Source organism: Camarhynchus parvulus, chromosome 5 (genome assembly GCF_901933205.1).
Source record: "Camarhynchus parvulus chromosome 5, STF_HiC, whole genome shotgun sequence".
NCBI lineage: Eukaryota > Metazoa > Chordata > Aves > Passeriformes > Thraupidae > Camarhynchus > Camarhynchus parvulus.
Window position 1 is genome coordinate 59,409,416 of NC_044575.1, and position 12,207 is coordinate 59,421,622.

Consider the following 12,207-nt stretch of genomic DNA (forward strand, 5'->3'; position numbering starts at 1 on the left):
CACTGCTCTGAGGGGGAAGAGAATGCAGAGCTGGGCTGCTCCCCCAGCACGGGAAAGTCCCTTCACAGCCACCACAAGGCCAAGGTCAGTGACAATTCAACACTTGGCAGGAGGAGGAGGAAGAACTGAGACCAAACCCAGCCCCTTCTGAGGGTGGGTGCTGCCCCGGGTTGCAGCAGCTGGAAACCCCAAAGGATCAGGAGGTGCTGCTGCTCTTGACCCTGCACTGCTGCATGGGGAGAGTCTGGGGTGGAGAAGGGACTTTTTGGGACACCAGTGTGGCTCTGATGCTCTGGGAGCAGGCACAGGAGGCACCACCCAGTGCAGGTGAGGCTGGGGGTGTTCAGAGCAGGTGGGCAGGGGATGATTCCACTGGTCTGGGTTCCTTCCCCTGCTGCTGAGGATGGCCAGTGTGAAAAGTGCATATCATATGGCTCTAGGCAGATATTTACCATGTGTATTTTGATGTATTGATTAGTAGTGCTGTATTAACATTTTTAATAATAGATGTAGTCTTGTAATTAAAACAGTAACTTTTGTAGTTACAATAAGAACTATGTTAATGGGGTTTTTTAAAGAAAGGAATGAGGCACTCGCGCCAGATAGCAGCCACAGGACACCTGAATCTTTCAGAGAAAAGAATTTATTGCTCTCTTATCAGAAGAAACGAACTTCTTTCCACCTCGAACTTCTTTCCACCTCGAAGGCGCTGTTAGGATTAGGAGGAAGAAGTTGATGAAGACCAGACAGAATCCTGTGTTTGAATGGAATTTATGCATCATGGATGAGGTGTATGAATATGCAACAGGCTGTTGCTTTTAAGGGTTAATCCTCTGTTAACGTGGGGCCTTTCTCGGGCTCGTGCTGCCCAGAAAAGGTACCCGGAGTGTCCATAACTCTTTGTTTCTATTGTCTCATATTGTCCTAATCCAAATTGTCCAAATTATTATTACTCTAATTGTATTACTATTTTTATAACCATTTTATTACTATTAAACTTTTAGAATTTTGAAAACAAGTGATTGGCGTTTTTCACACCAAGCACAGTGAACCCTGGATGCTGAGAATTTCAGACTTTCTCTGTTCAAAGGCACAGACCCCCAAGAGAACACTGGATTTGACCTGAGGCCGTGGAGAAGCTTCCAAAATGGAATGGCAGAACTGGGATTGTGGGTGTGGGGTTTGAATAGAAGTGTGTGATATCACAGAGTGGAAAACTTAGAGTTTAAGGGTTTAGAATGTAATAATATATATGAAGCAAGATGGAAGTTTTAGGGAGGCTGATCCTTCTTGCACTCTTGAGGGTCTGTGCCTTTAAACACAGAAAATCTAAAATTCTCAGCATGCAGGGTTCCAGCAAGTGCCCATCCTTCCCTGTGGAGAGGGATGGATGCCTGGAGCCAGGCTCAGGGCTGGGAGAGGTGTCCAGCCAGGAATGTAAGCACAGACTCATCTCCCTCCTCCATCTCCGCCGGGAGAGAGCCGGGCGTGGGCAGCCAGCTTCCACCAAATCCCCATTTAGCTCTTCCTCGCGTTCATTTGCATAAATTGCGGCTATTAGGAGAGGGGAAAATTATTTGGAGAAAGTCTCATCGCCGCGGATGACGAATCTGCCCCGTGCGTTCGTCACTCTTCCGACGTGACCCTCTTCTGGCTGGTCACATTCCTGGAGGAGAGGAGGAGGGGAAAAAAAAACCGGAATAAAAACAACCCAAAACGGAAGAAAAAGCAGCCACAAAACCCAGAGACAAACGAGGAGCTGGAAAAACTTGAAGCATCCACAAGGAATTTTAGTTGTTTGGTTTTTTGGGGATTTTTTTTCCAAAACTTTTTGACTCCTTCCAGCTTCTCCCTGCCAGATTTTGGTGAGGAGTTCCTGCCTTACTTCTGTACCAAGTTTTTCCAAGCCTGGCTTTTCCTTCCAGCTTTTCCTTGCCAGATTTTGGTGAGGAGCTCCTGCCTTACTTCTGTACCTATTTTTTTCCAAGCCTGGCTTTTCCTTCCAGCTTCTCCTTGCCAGATTTTGGTGAGGAGCTCCTGCCTTACTTCTGTACCTATTTTTTTCCAAGCCTGGCTTTTCCTTCCAGCTTCTCCCTGCCAGATTTTGGTGAGGAGCTCCTGCCTTACTTCTGTACCTATTTTTTTCCAAGCCTGGCTTTTCCTTCCAGCTTCTCCTTGCCAGATTTTGGTGAGGAGCTCCTGCCCTGCTGCTGTGCTGAGTTTTTCCAAGCCTGGCTTTTCCTTCCAGCTTCTCCTTGCCAGATTTTGGTGAGGAGCTCCTGCCTTACTTCTGTACCAAGTTTTTTCCAAGCCTGGCTTTTCCTTCCAGCTTCTCCCTGCCGGATTTTGGTGAGGAGCTCCTGCCTTGCTGCCGTGCTGAGTTTTTTCCAAGCCTGGCTTTCCCCACAGAGCCTCTGCTGCCCGGAGGAGCCGTGCCCGCCTGCTCTTTGTCAGGAGCACGGGATTCTCTCCCCGCAGCTCAGCTCTCCCTTTGGAACTGTTTATCCTGGTGTCTGAAAACCCTAATTTAGAGCCCGAGGAGGGTTTTGGAGGGCTGGAACCGAGGCTTTGGCAGCTCCTGCTGGACATTCCCAGGCTGGGAAAAGCCTTTTCCTTGCCTGGGAGCTCTGGGAGCCTCTCCCTGGTGCTTCCAGCCCCATCCCAGCCTCGCTCCCCTTCCCGGGGACCCTCCCGGGCTCCTTCCCCAGCTCTGCTTCCCCCAGACTGAACAGGATTCCAGATTTTCACTCTTTCCAGGCGCTGGGATTTGAGGATTTGGGGATTTGGGGATCTGGGGATTTGGGGATTCACAGGTCCCTGGCGTGGGCAGGAGTTGCCAAAAGGATGCGCTGAGAGCTCGGGGTGGCACCCAGGGATGGGGGCACAAGGATGGGGAATCCTCACTCTGGGGAAACCCCGGGGTTTTTCATCCCTTGGAACAGTGGGGATTTGGGGTTTTTTTGGTATTTTTGTTTGAATTTTTTTTGTTTGTTTGTTTGTTTTGTTTTTAATTGGTTTAGGGATTTTTGGGGGGTTTTTTTTGGGTTTTTTTTTTTTGGGGGGGTTGTTTTATTTTTTTTCTGTTTTGTTTTGTTGGGGGTTTTTGTTTGTTTTTCCTTTTTTGTTTTGGTTTTAGGGTTTTTTGTGGGGTTTTTTGTTTTGTTTTTGGTTTGTTGTTTTGGTGGGTTTTTTTCTTTGATTGTGTTTTGGGGTGTTTTGGGTTTTTTGATTTTTTATTTTGTTTCTGTGGTTTTTGGTTTTGGTTTGTTGTTGTTTTGTTTGGGTTTTTTTTCCTTTTTTGTTGGTTTTTTCTTTGATTGTTTTTGGGGTGTTTTGTTGGTTTTTTTTTTTGGGTTGGTTTTTTGGGGGTTTTTAGGTTTTTGTTCTTTTTTGTTTGGTTGGTTTTTTTGCGTTGTTGGGGTTTTTTTTTTGTTGTTTTATTTTTTGTTTTTTTCGTTCGTTTTTGGTTTTGTTTTGCTTTGTTTTTTGGTTTTTGGTGGGGTTTTTTGCTTGTTTGATTTTTTTTTGTTTGTTTGGTTGTTGATTTTTTTTTGGTTGGTTTTGGGGGCTTTTTTTTTTTAGTTTTTTGGTTTTTTTTCTGGGAACATGCACCGAGCGCCTCATACACGCCCAAACCCCCCGATTTAATTGGATAAACTCATCCAGCGCTCCCCCCATCCCGGCCGTGGCGGTGCCGCCAGCAGAGGGGACTTTTGCTCCTCTCGGGGACCGCACCATCCCCGCCCCGAGCGGGCAGCTCCCGGGGGGAATAAAAACCCCGGGAAATTGGGAATTGTGCCTGGAATTGTGCCCTGGGAGGGGTTTGGGAGCTGCCGGTATCGCATCCCACCAGGGCAGGAACAGGAGGGGAGATGGAGCAACGCTGGCCCGGGCATTGCACAAGGGTTTGTCCCGGGCCAGGGATGGCCGGGAAGGGGAAGGAAAGTGGGTTTGGGCTCGGTGGAGTTTCCAGCACAAGAGAGGGGGAGCCACGGGCAGGGATCCGGGCAGGGCTGGGAGGGACAGGAGGGGACATGGAAATCCTGGGGGAGAACAGGGAGGGATCGGCCCTGGGATGGGGAGGGACGGGGCTGAAGGGGGGGAGGAGAGAGGGAGGGAGAAAGGGAAGGGAAGAGGAGAAATAAAAGAAGGAAAAAGGGGGGGAAGGGGAGGAAAGGAAAGGAAAGGAAAAAAAGGAAAGGAAAGGAAAGGAAAGGAAAGGAAAGGAAAGGAAAGGAAAGGAAAGGAAAGGAAAGGAAAGGAAAGGAAAGGAAAGGAAAGGAAAGGAAAGGAAAGGAAAGGAAAGGAAAAGGAAAGGAAAGGAAAGGAAAGGAAAGGAAAAGGAAAGGAAAGGAAAAGGAAAGGAAAGGAAAGGAAAGGAAAGGAAAGGAAAGGAAAAGGAAAGGAAAGGAAAGGAAAGGAAAGGAAAAAGGAAAGGAAAGGAAAGGAAAAGGAAAGGAAAGGAAAGGAAAGGAAAGGAAAGGAAAGGAAAGGAAAGGAAAGGAAAGGAAAGGAAAGGAAAGGAAAGGAAAGGAAAGGAAAGGAAAGGAAAGGAAAGGAAAGGAAAGGAAAGGAAAGGAAAGGAAAGGAAAGGAGAAAGAAAATGAAAAAGGGGAAAAGAAATCAGAAGGAAGACACCTGTTGATGCCCCGGTGTGTCCAGGGTGCAGCTCTGACCATCCCCTGGGTCCCGGCTGTGCCACCCCGGGGAGACTTGTCCTGAGCAGGGACCGCCGGGGCTGCGGGGGCACAGCGAGGGGATGGGGGGCTGTCCGCGGGTCCGTGTGTCCGTCCGCGGGTCCGTGTGTCCATCGGGGCGGGCTGCAGGTCCCGCTGCGGGCGGCAGGCGGCGGCAGCGCCCGGGATCACCGGGATTGTCGGGATCACCGGGATCGTTGGCATCACCGGTGTCACCGGGACCGGCCCCGCTCCCCGCCCCACCCGCTCCTTTTCCTCCCCTCCCTGCCGTGCCCAGCGCACCCCAGCCCATCCCACCCAAAGTGCTGCCTCCAATATCAGAGGGACCTGGAGCTGCTCCAGGGCTGGAGCCAGGCTGGGAGAGCTGGGGGTGCTCACCTGGAGAGGAGAAGCTCCAGGGAGAGCTCAGAGCCCCTGGCAGGGCCTGAAGGGCTCCAGGAGAGCTGGAGAGGGACTGGGGACAAGGGATGGAGGGACAGGACACAGGGAATGGCTCCCAGTGCCAGAGGGCAGGGATGGATGGGAGATTGGGAATTGGGAATTCCTGGCTGGGCTGGAATTGCACAGTGCAGAGCAGCTGTGGCTGCCCCTGGATCCCTGGCAGTGCCCAAGGCCAGGCTGGACAGCGTTTGGAGCAACCTGGAATAGTGGAAGGTGTCCCTGCCCATGGCAGGGATGGAATGGGATGATTCTTAAGGTCCCTTTCAGCCCAAACCCATCCTTCCTTCCCTCCATCCTTTTTTCCCTTCCATCTCTCTTTTCCTTTCTTCATGAGCAGCCCATTTAAAGCCCAGCTTTTCTTTTGGGGAAAAAAAAATCCCAAAGATTTGAATCTCAGTATAAGGAGAGAAGAATCCTGAACTAAAAATGAAAATAAAATCTCAGGAAACATAATAATTAAATCCAAGCGGGCTGGCTGATGCCTTTAGGCATGGAAAGGTTGTGAACCCCACACATGGGAGGATTTCCATCCCTCTGGGTGTCCGTGTGTCCGCGGAGCTCCCTGTGGGAGCGCAGCCCGTCCTGGGCGGAGCAGGCAGCTCCCAAATGTGCTGCCCATGTGTGCCGCGATTTCCCATTGAATTTCCAGCTCCCCCAAGCCCTCTGTCCCCATTTAGCCGGCTCGCTCAGCCCTAAAATCCCTTTTAGCCTGAAACGCCGCCGGCGCTGCATCCATCTCCAATTGAAAGAACAAATCCATCCTCCCGCAGCCCGAGCGGGTCCTGCGGTGCCCGCTGACCTCGGTGCTGCTGCCCGCTGGATTTTGGTCGCAGAGGATGCAGGGGACGCGTGTCGAGGGGCAATAACCTCCTCACCCAGCCCCGAGGGGCTCCGCGGGACAAAGGGGACATGGAGCCGGGGAAATGCGGCAGGGAGAGGATTTGCTCCCAGGAGCTGTCAGGGGCAGACAAAGGCAGGAAGCGGATAAATGCAGGGAACGAGGCTAATTGCTGGGATTAGTCACCCCCACGAGCCCTCCGGGGCTGCAGGGTCAGGGCTGGAGGCCCCGGGAGGTCAGGCGAGGAGAGATGAGCTGGAAAGGGGTTTTGGGGGGAGATTTGGGGTTGTTAGTGTTAAAAATGGGTTGGAAACTGTTGTTAAGTAGTTGATAGATGGTTAAGCATGTACTGTTGATTTGGTTATGTCTTGGTTTGGAAAGACAGGAGTCTGCTAAGGAAGGCAGGAGCCTCCCCTGAAATGGAGAATGTGACCCCTCCCCACCCCTCCGAATTGCTATAAATTTAAATTAAGGGGCTCTCAGGCAAAAATATGGGAGCAGGAATAACAGTTCTGTATGAGGGAAGACAATAAAAATATAAAATAAACAATGCAGTACACTGGAACAACACTGACAGAGTCAGAACCCAAGCTGACACCCTGTGGGTCAGGGTGCTGGCAGCAGTGCCATTGGAATTGTGGCTCAGCCCTCCTGCAGTGTCAGGGGTGGTTCTGCTGGAACAAGGGGGATCTGTAGAGAAGGATGTATTCTTCCTCCAAGGATCCAGGGGAAGAAGAGGCAGCTGCTGTTCCTCTGGGGAATCCTGTGGAGAAAGCCATATTTGTGTCTCAGAACCTCTGGATTATATCCAGGTAGGAAAGCTTGGCTCCTCCCTCTGGGCTCACATCTCACAATGGGATGTTACAGTTCTTATCAGCCATGCAGTGACATTCAATGGTCTGTTATCAGCAATGCCCCCTCCCGAGGGAGGTGTGAATGTGGTCACTCAAAGAGAGAGATAAAGCAAACTGCCCACTTGACAAAGATAGCCTGCCATGCAGATGGTAATTGAAAACATCTTGCATTGCAACCTGGAACAGTTATTATATTGTAGAAGGGGTTAAAAGGGTAGTTATGAGAAATAAGGTGCTCAAGGTACCATAACACAACTCAGTAAAGTGCAGCACCCCCCAGCCTGGACAGAACAGTGCCGGCGCTGCTCCATCCCCGATGTCCCTGATGGAGTGGCACAGCCTCAGCGGGTCAGAAGTCCCTTTTTATCCTGTCTTTGTCCCTCTGGATTGGTTTCTTTTTGGATCCTTCATTTGCATGAAGGTTTAAGGCGCTTGATTGGCCCATTACAGTTCTGTCCAGGCTGGGGGGTGCTGCACTTTACTGAGCTGTGTTATGGTACCTCGAGTACCTTATTTCTCATAACTACCCTTTTAACCCCTTCTACAATATAATAACCAAACTAACAGTACATGCTTAATGATCTATTAACAATTTTACAACAGTTTCTAACTTATTTTTAACATTAGGGCTGTGGGAAGGGCTGAATCCCATCTCTGATGGTTGCTCCCAGGGCAGGTTGTGGGATCTCAGCTTCCCCGGGAGGAAGGAGCTCCCCAGGAGGAAAGGACCTTAAATCCCATCTCATTACATGGGCATGCATCCCTGCCCATGAAACGAGATGGGATTTGAGGTCCTTTCCAACCCAAACCATTCTGGGATTCCCTGTCCACTTCCAGCTGGGGAGAAGCTGGGCAGATTCCAGGGGCACCTAATCCATGGAACAAATAAAGGCTAATTCTGCAGCAAACTCTTGATTCTGGGTATAAACACCCGAGGAAAGGTCTCAAAGCTGCAGCAGCTCAGCCCAGCATGTGTTGGGGTCAGAGCCCTGGGATGGGGCAGGATCAGACCTGTGTTGGGGAGGGTTTAGGCTGGATATCAGGGAAATTTTCTCCTCCAGAGGGTGCTGGCACTGCCCAGGCTCCCCAGGGAATGGGCACAGCCCCGAGGCTGCCAGAGCTCCAGGGGGGTTTGGACAGCACTGCCAGGGATGCCCAGGGTGGGATTGCTGGGGGTCTGTGCAGGGCCAGGAGCTGGGCTCTGATCCTTGGAGGCAATTCCAGCTCAGGGAATTCTGTGATTCTGCTCTGATTCTGTGCTCTGGAGAGCGATGGGGACAGACAATGTGTGTCTGCTTTGTGCTGCAGGGACAAACAGAGACTCCCTGGAAACACCCCTGATTTTATTCCTGCTCTGAGCCCTGGTTTTATCTCTGCTCTGAACTCTGTATCTCTGCTCTGAACTCTGATTTTCTCTCTGCTCTGAGCCCTGATTTTCTCTCTGCTCTGAGCCCTGATTTTCTCTCTGCTCTGAGCCCTAATTGTATCTGTGCTCTGAGCTCTGATTTTATCTGTGCTCTGAGCCCTGCTTGTATCTCTGCTCTGAACCAGCTCCCTCCTGGATGCCCCAGCACAAACCCATCCGGGCTGCTCTCCCTGCAGATGCAATCCCCTCTGCCAGGGAGTTTGCTGGAGCCTGGACCAAATAAGGAACTCCTGGCTAATCTTGGGGAGCAGGAATCAGTCGGAGTCAGGCAGGGCTGGGAGCTCCCTGCAGGCTCTGTGCCTCTCAGGGCTCCTCACGCTCATCCGGCAGCTGCTGGAGCAAAAACAGCTTTGCTGCAATATTTAGAGAGAGGAAGGAAGGAAGGAAGACAGGAGAGCCCCAGAGATTTAAAAAAAAAAAAAAAACCCTTTTCTTTACCTTTATGTCTTAAAATACATTGTAAAACCTGGAGTGTTTCTTGGGCTGGGGCTCAGATGGCTCTGTTTCTTCCATGTTTTTTCCCTCCTGTGAGTCTTCAGCTCCTCGGGGTGCTGGGAGAGCTGAGCTCCACTGAATCCTCCCAGCTGCACAATCCTGGAATCCCAGAATGGTTTGGGTTGGAAGGGACCCTAAATCTCATCCCATTCCAGCCCCTGCTGTGGGCAGGGACAGCTTCCACCAGACCTGGGTGCTCCGAGCCTCATCCAGCTTGGTTTTCCTCCTCTCCCTGCACTGAAACCTTTTCCCACATTTCTGCTCCAGCCAGGTTGCCAAGAAACCCTCTTGTTATAAAAATCTTGTTCTGGACCCCATAATTCCAACTCTCCCTAAGGAAAACCTCTCTCCCACAACACCTGTGGTGCCCTGAGCAGAAAGGACCGTGCTGGGTCACCCTGGAGGGTGGGAAATCACCTCAGCATGGGTGGCTGTCCTTGAGCAAATCCTGGATCCACTGGGAAGTGAGTCCATCCCTGCATCCATTGGGAAATAAATCCATCCCTGCATCCATTGGGAAGTGAATCCATCCCTGGATCCTTTGGGAAATGAATCCATCCCTGCATCCATTGGGAAGTGAATCCATCCCTGGATCCTTTGGGAAGTGAATCCATCCCTGAATCCTTTGGGAAGTGAATCCATCCCTGGATCCTTTGGGAAATAAATCCATCCCTGGATCCTTTGGGAAATAAATCCATGCCTGGATTCTTTGGGAAGTGAATCCATCCCTGGATCCTTTAGGAAGGAAATCCATGCCTGGATCCTTTGGGAGGTGAATCCATCCCTGCATCCTTTGGGAGGTGAATCCATCCCTGGATCCTTTGGGAAGTGAATCCATGCCTGGATCCTTTGGGAATTGTGTCCCTGCAGCAGGCCAGGACCAGGAGCTGCTGAGTCACGAGGCGAAGCTGAGTCAAGGAATTGAGAGGAAAATGAATGAGAAGCGTTCCCAAAAATGGAGATGTGGAGAGCTGGGTGCTGCTCTCAGCTCCCTCAGGATGCTCCCAGGAAAGGAAACAGCCCCAGGGAAGGCAGGGCGATGGAGAAACCCCTCAGGGCGGCCTGAGGGATGCAGAGCCACCCCACAGGAGGGGACAGCCACCCGGAGAGTGTCCCTTTGTCCTTGGCACAGCTCAGGGATGGGGGTCTCAAATGCTTCCTGAGGGTTGGGCTCAAAGCCAGGGCTGGGCCAGGAGACCTTCCCGGGCCAGGGGCAGCTGATGGGGCCTGGGTTTGTTCTCTCTGCTTTTACAGAGCCTCAGAAATGCTGCTGTCACATTTGGCTGCTGTTATCCAGCAGATTCCAGTTATTAAGGATGGAGGAGTTTTCTTCCTGTCATTCCATGAAAGGAGAGGACAGCCAGGTGTGGGTCGGGCTCTGCTCCTGGACAGGAAAGAGGAAACAGCCCCAAGTTGTGCCAGGGGAGGTTTGGATTGGATATTGAGGAAATTTCTTCACAAAAAAGGTTTGTCCAGCCCTGGCACAGCTGCCCAGAGCAGGGGTGGATTCCCCATCCTGGAGGGATTTAAAATCCATGTGGATGTGGCACTTGGGGACAGGGTCAGTGGTGGCCTTGGCAGTGCTGGGGGAAGGTTGGACTGGATGATCTCAGAGGGCTTTTCCAACCTCAACAATTCCATGATTCCATAAAGGACATCCCCAGAGACTCCTCCTTTTCTTAGACATGAGGCCAGAACCCTTTTTGGTGCTGCTCCGGGGGCTCAGGGTGCACAGCCCTGACCAAGGCAGGAGCTCCTGGCCCTTCCTGCCAAACCCCTGACCCTGAGCAGGGCTGCTTTCCCACATCCAGGGGCAGGAATGCTCCAAGGGCTTTACTGCAGTGACCCACTAACCCAGCTGGCAGCAGGACCCTGCTGGCTGAGCCTGAATCCCTGCCCTTCTCCCGGCCCTGCTTCCCTGCAGACATCCCAAATCCCTGCCCTTCTCCCGGCCCTACTTCCCTGCACACATCCCAAATCCCTGCCCTTCTCCCGGCCCTGCTTCCCTGCACACATCCCAAATCCCTGCCCTTCTCCCGGCCCTGCTTCCCTGCAGACATCCCGAATCCCCGGTGCTGCATCCTGCGAGCCTCTGCTGCGTGCTGCAGCCCCCAGCCCCGCTCCCAGCGCCGGGAATGGCGCTTCCCTTCCTTTCCTGGCTGCCCCGGGAGAGGTGAGGGTTTCCTGCTGCTGCCCTTATCTCTGCTCAGCAATTCCAGCGCTGCCAGGCTCGGGGGAGGGAGAGCCTGCCGGGATTTCCTGCCTCGGCAGCTTCCGAGCCAGGGATTCCTCTGCTTCCCCTGCTCCTGGCTGGAGCCCAGGGGAAGGTGAGACTGCAGCAGGACAGGGAGGTGCTGGCAGCCACATCTGGCAGGACAGCGACCAGTGCCTTGTCCTGGTGCTCCCAGTTTAGCACAGGGAGTTGGCAGCGTCTGCTGGGTGGGGACAGATCCCATCCTCAGCCCCATCCCACATCTTCCCCCATTTCCATACTGGCAGCACATCTGTTTCTGCCCAAAATGCCTCCCAGGAAACGGCTCTGGATTGTTTTTATGCCCAAGCTGAGAGAAGGGATGGACCCTGCAGCCAGAGGCTCTGCTGAGGCACATGGAAGTGATTACAGGGCCCCTGTGCCACCTCCCTTCCCAGCACAGGGTGTGGGCGAGCACAGCCTGTCCCTGTCCCTGTCCCCATCCAAATCCTTGTCCCCATCCCCATCTTCATCCTCATCCCTATCCCCAATTCCATCTACATCCCAAAACCTATTCCTGTGCCCATCCACATCCCCATCCTTGCCCCTTTCCCCGCCTTCCTCTTCATTCTCTATTGCCCATCCTCATCCTTGTCCCCTGTTCATCCTTGTCTCCATCTTTACCCCTGTTCCCATACCCATCCCTGTCCCTGTCCCCACCCCAATGTCCATCCCTGTATCTGTCCCATTCCCACCTCCCCATCCTCATCCCTGACCCCATCCCTATCACGGTCCCCATCCTTATCCTCATCCCCTTTCTTGTCTCCATCCTCTTCCTCATCCCCATCCCAATCCCTGTTCCCACCCCCTCTAAGGCTCCCAGCTCCTCCCAAAGCCACAGGGATGCCCCTGCCAGCAGGATTCTGCTCCCAAGGCCAGGACAGACTCCAGCTGTTCCCATTTTTTAAACTGGCTGCTGCCAGTCTGGCTCAGGGAGTCAGGAAAATTCACTTTTTAGCATCCTAAGGGCTGCAGGAAGCCTGGCAGCTCCTCCTGCCCTGCCCAGAGGATTCTCAGGGCCCGTGGTTTGGATTTTCAACAGCCCCCAAAGATCTCATGGAGCAGCCAGGCTTTCCTCCCTTTCCCTCTGCCCCCTCTGCCCATTGCCACCTCCGAGGTGCCACCAAATGCCACCACTCCCCATGGGAGTGACATCCCGGCTGGGATCTCACCAGGCAGAGCTGCTGCTGGCCCCCTGCACCTCC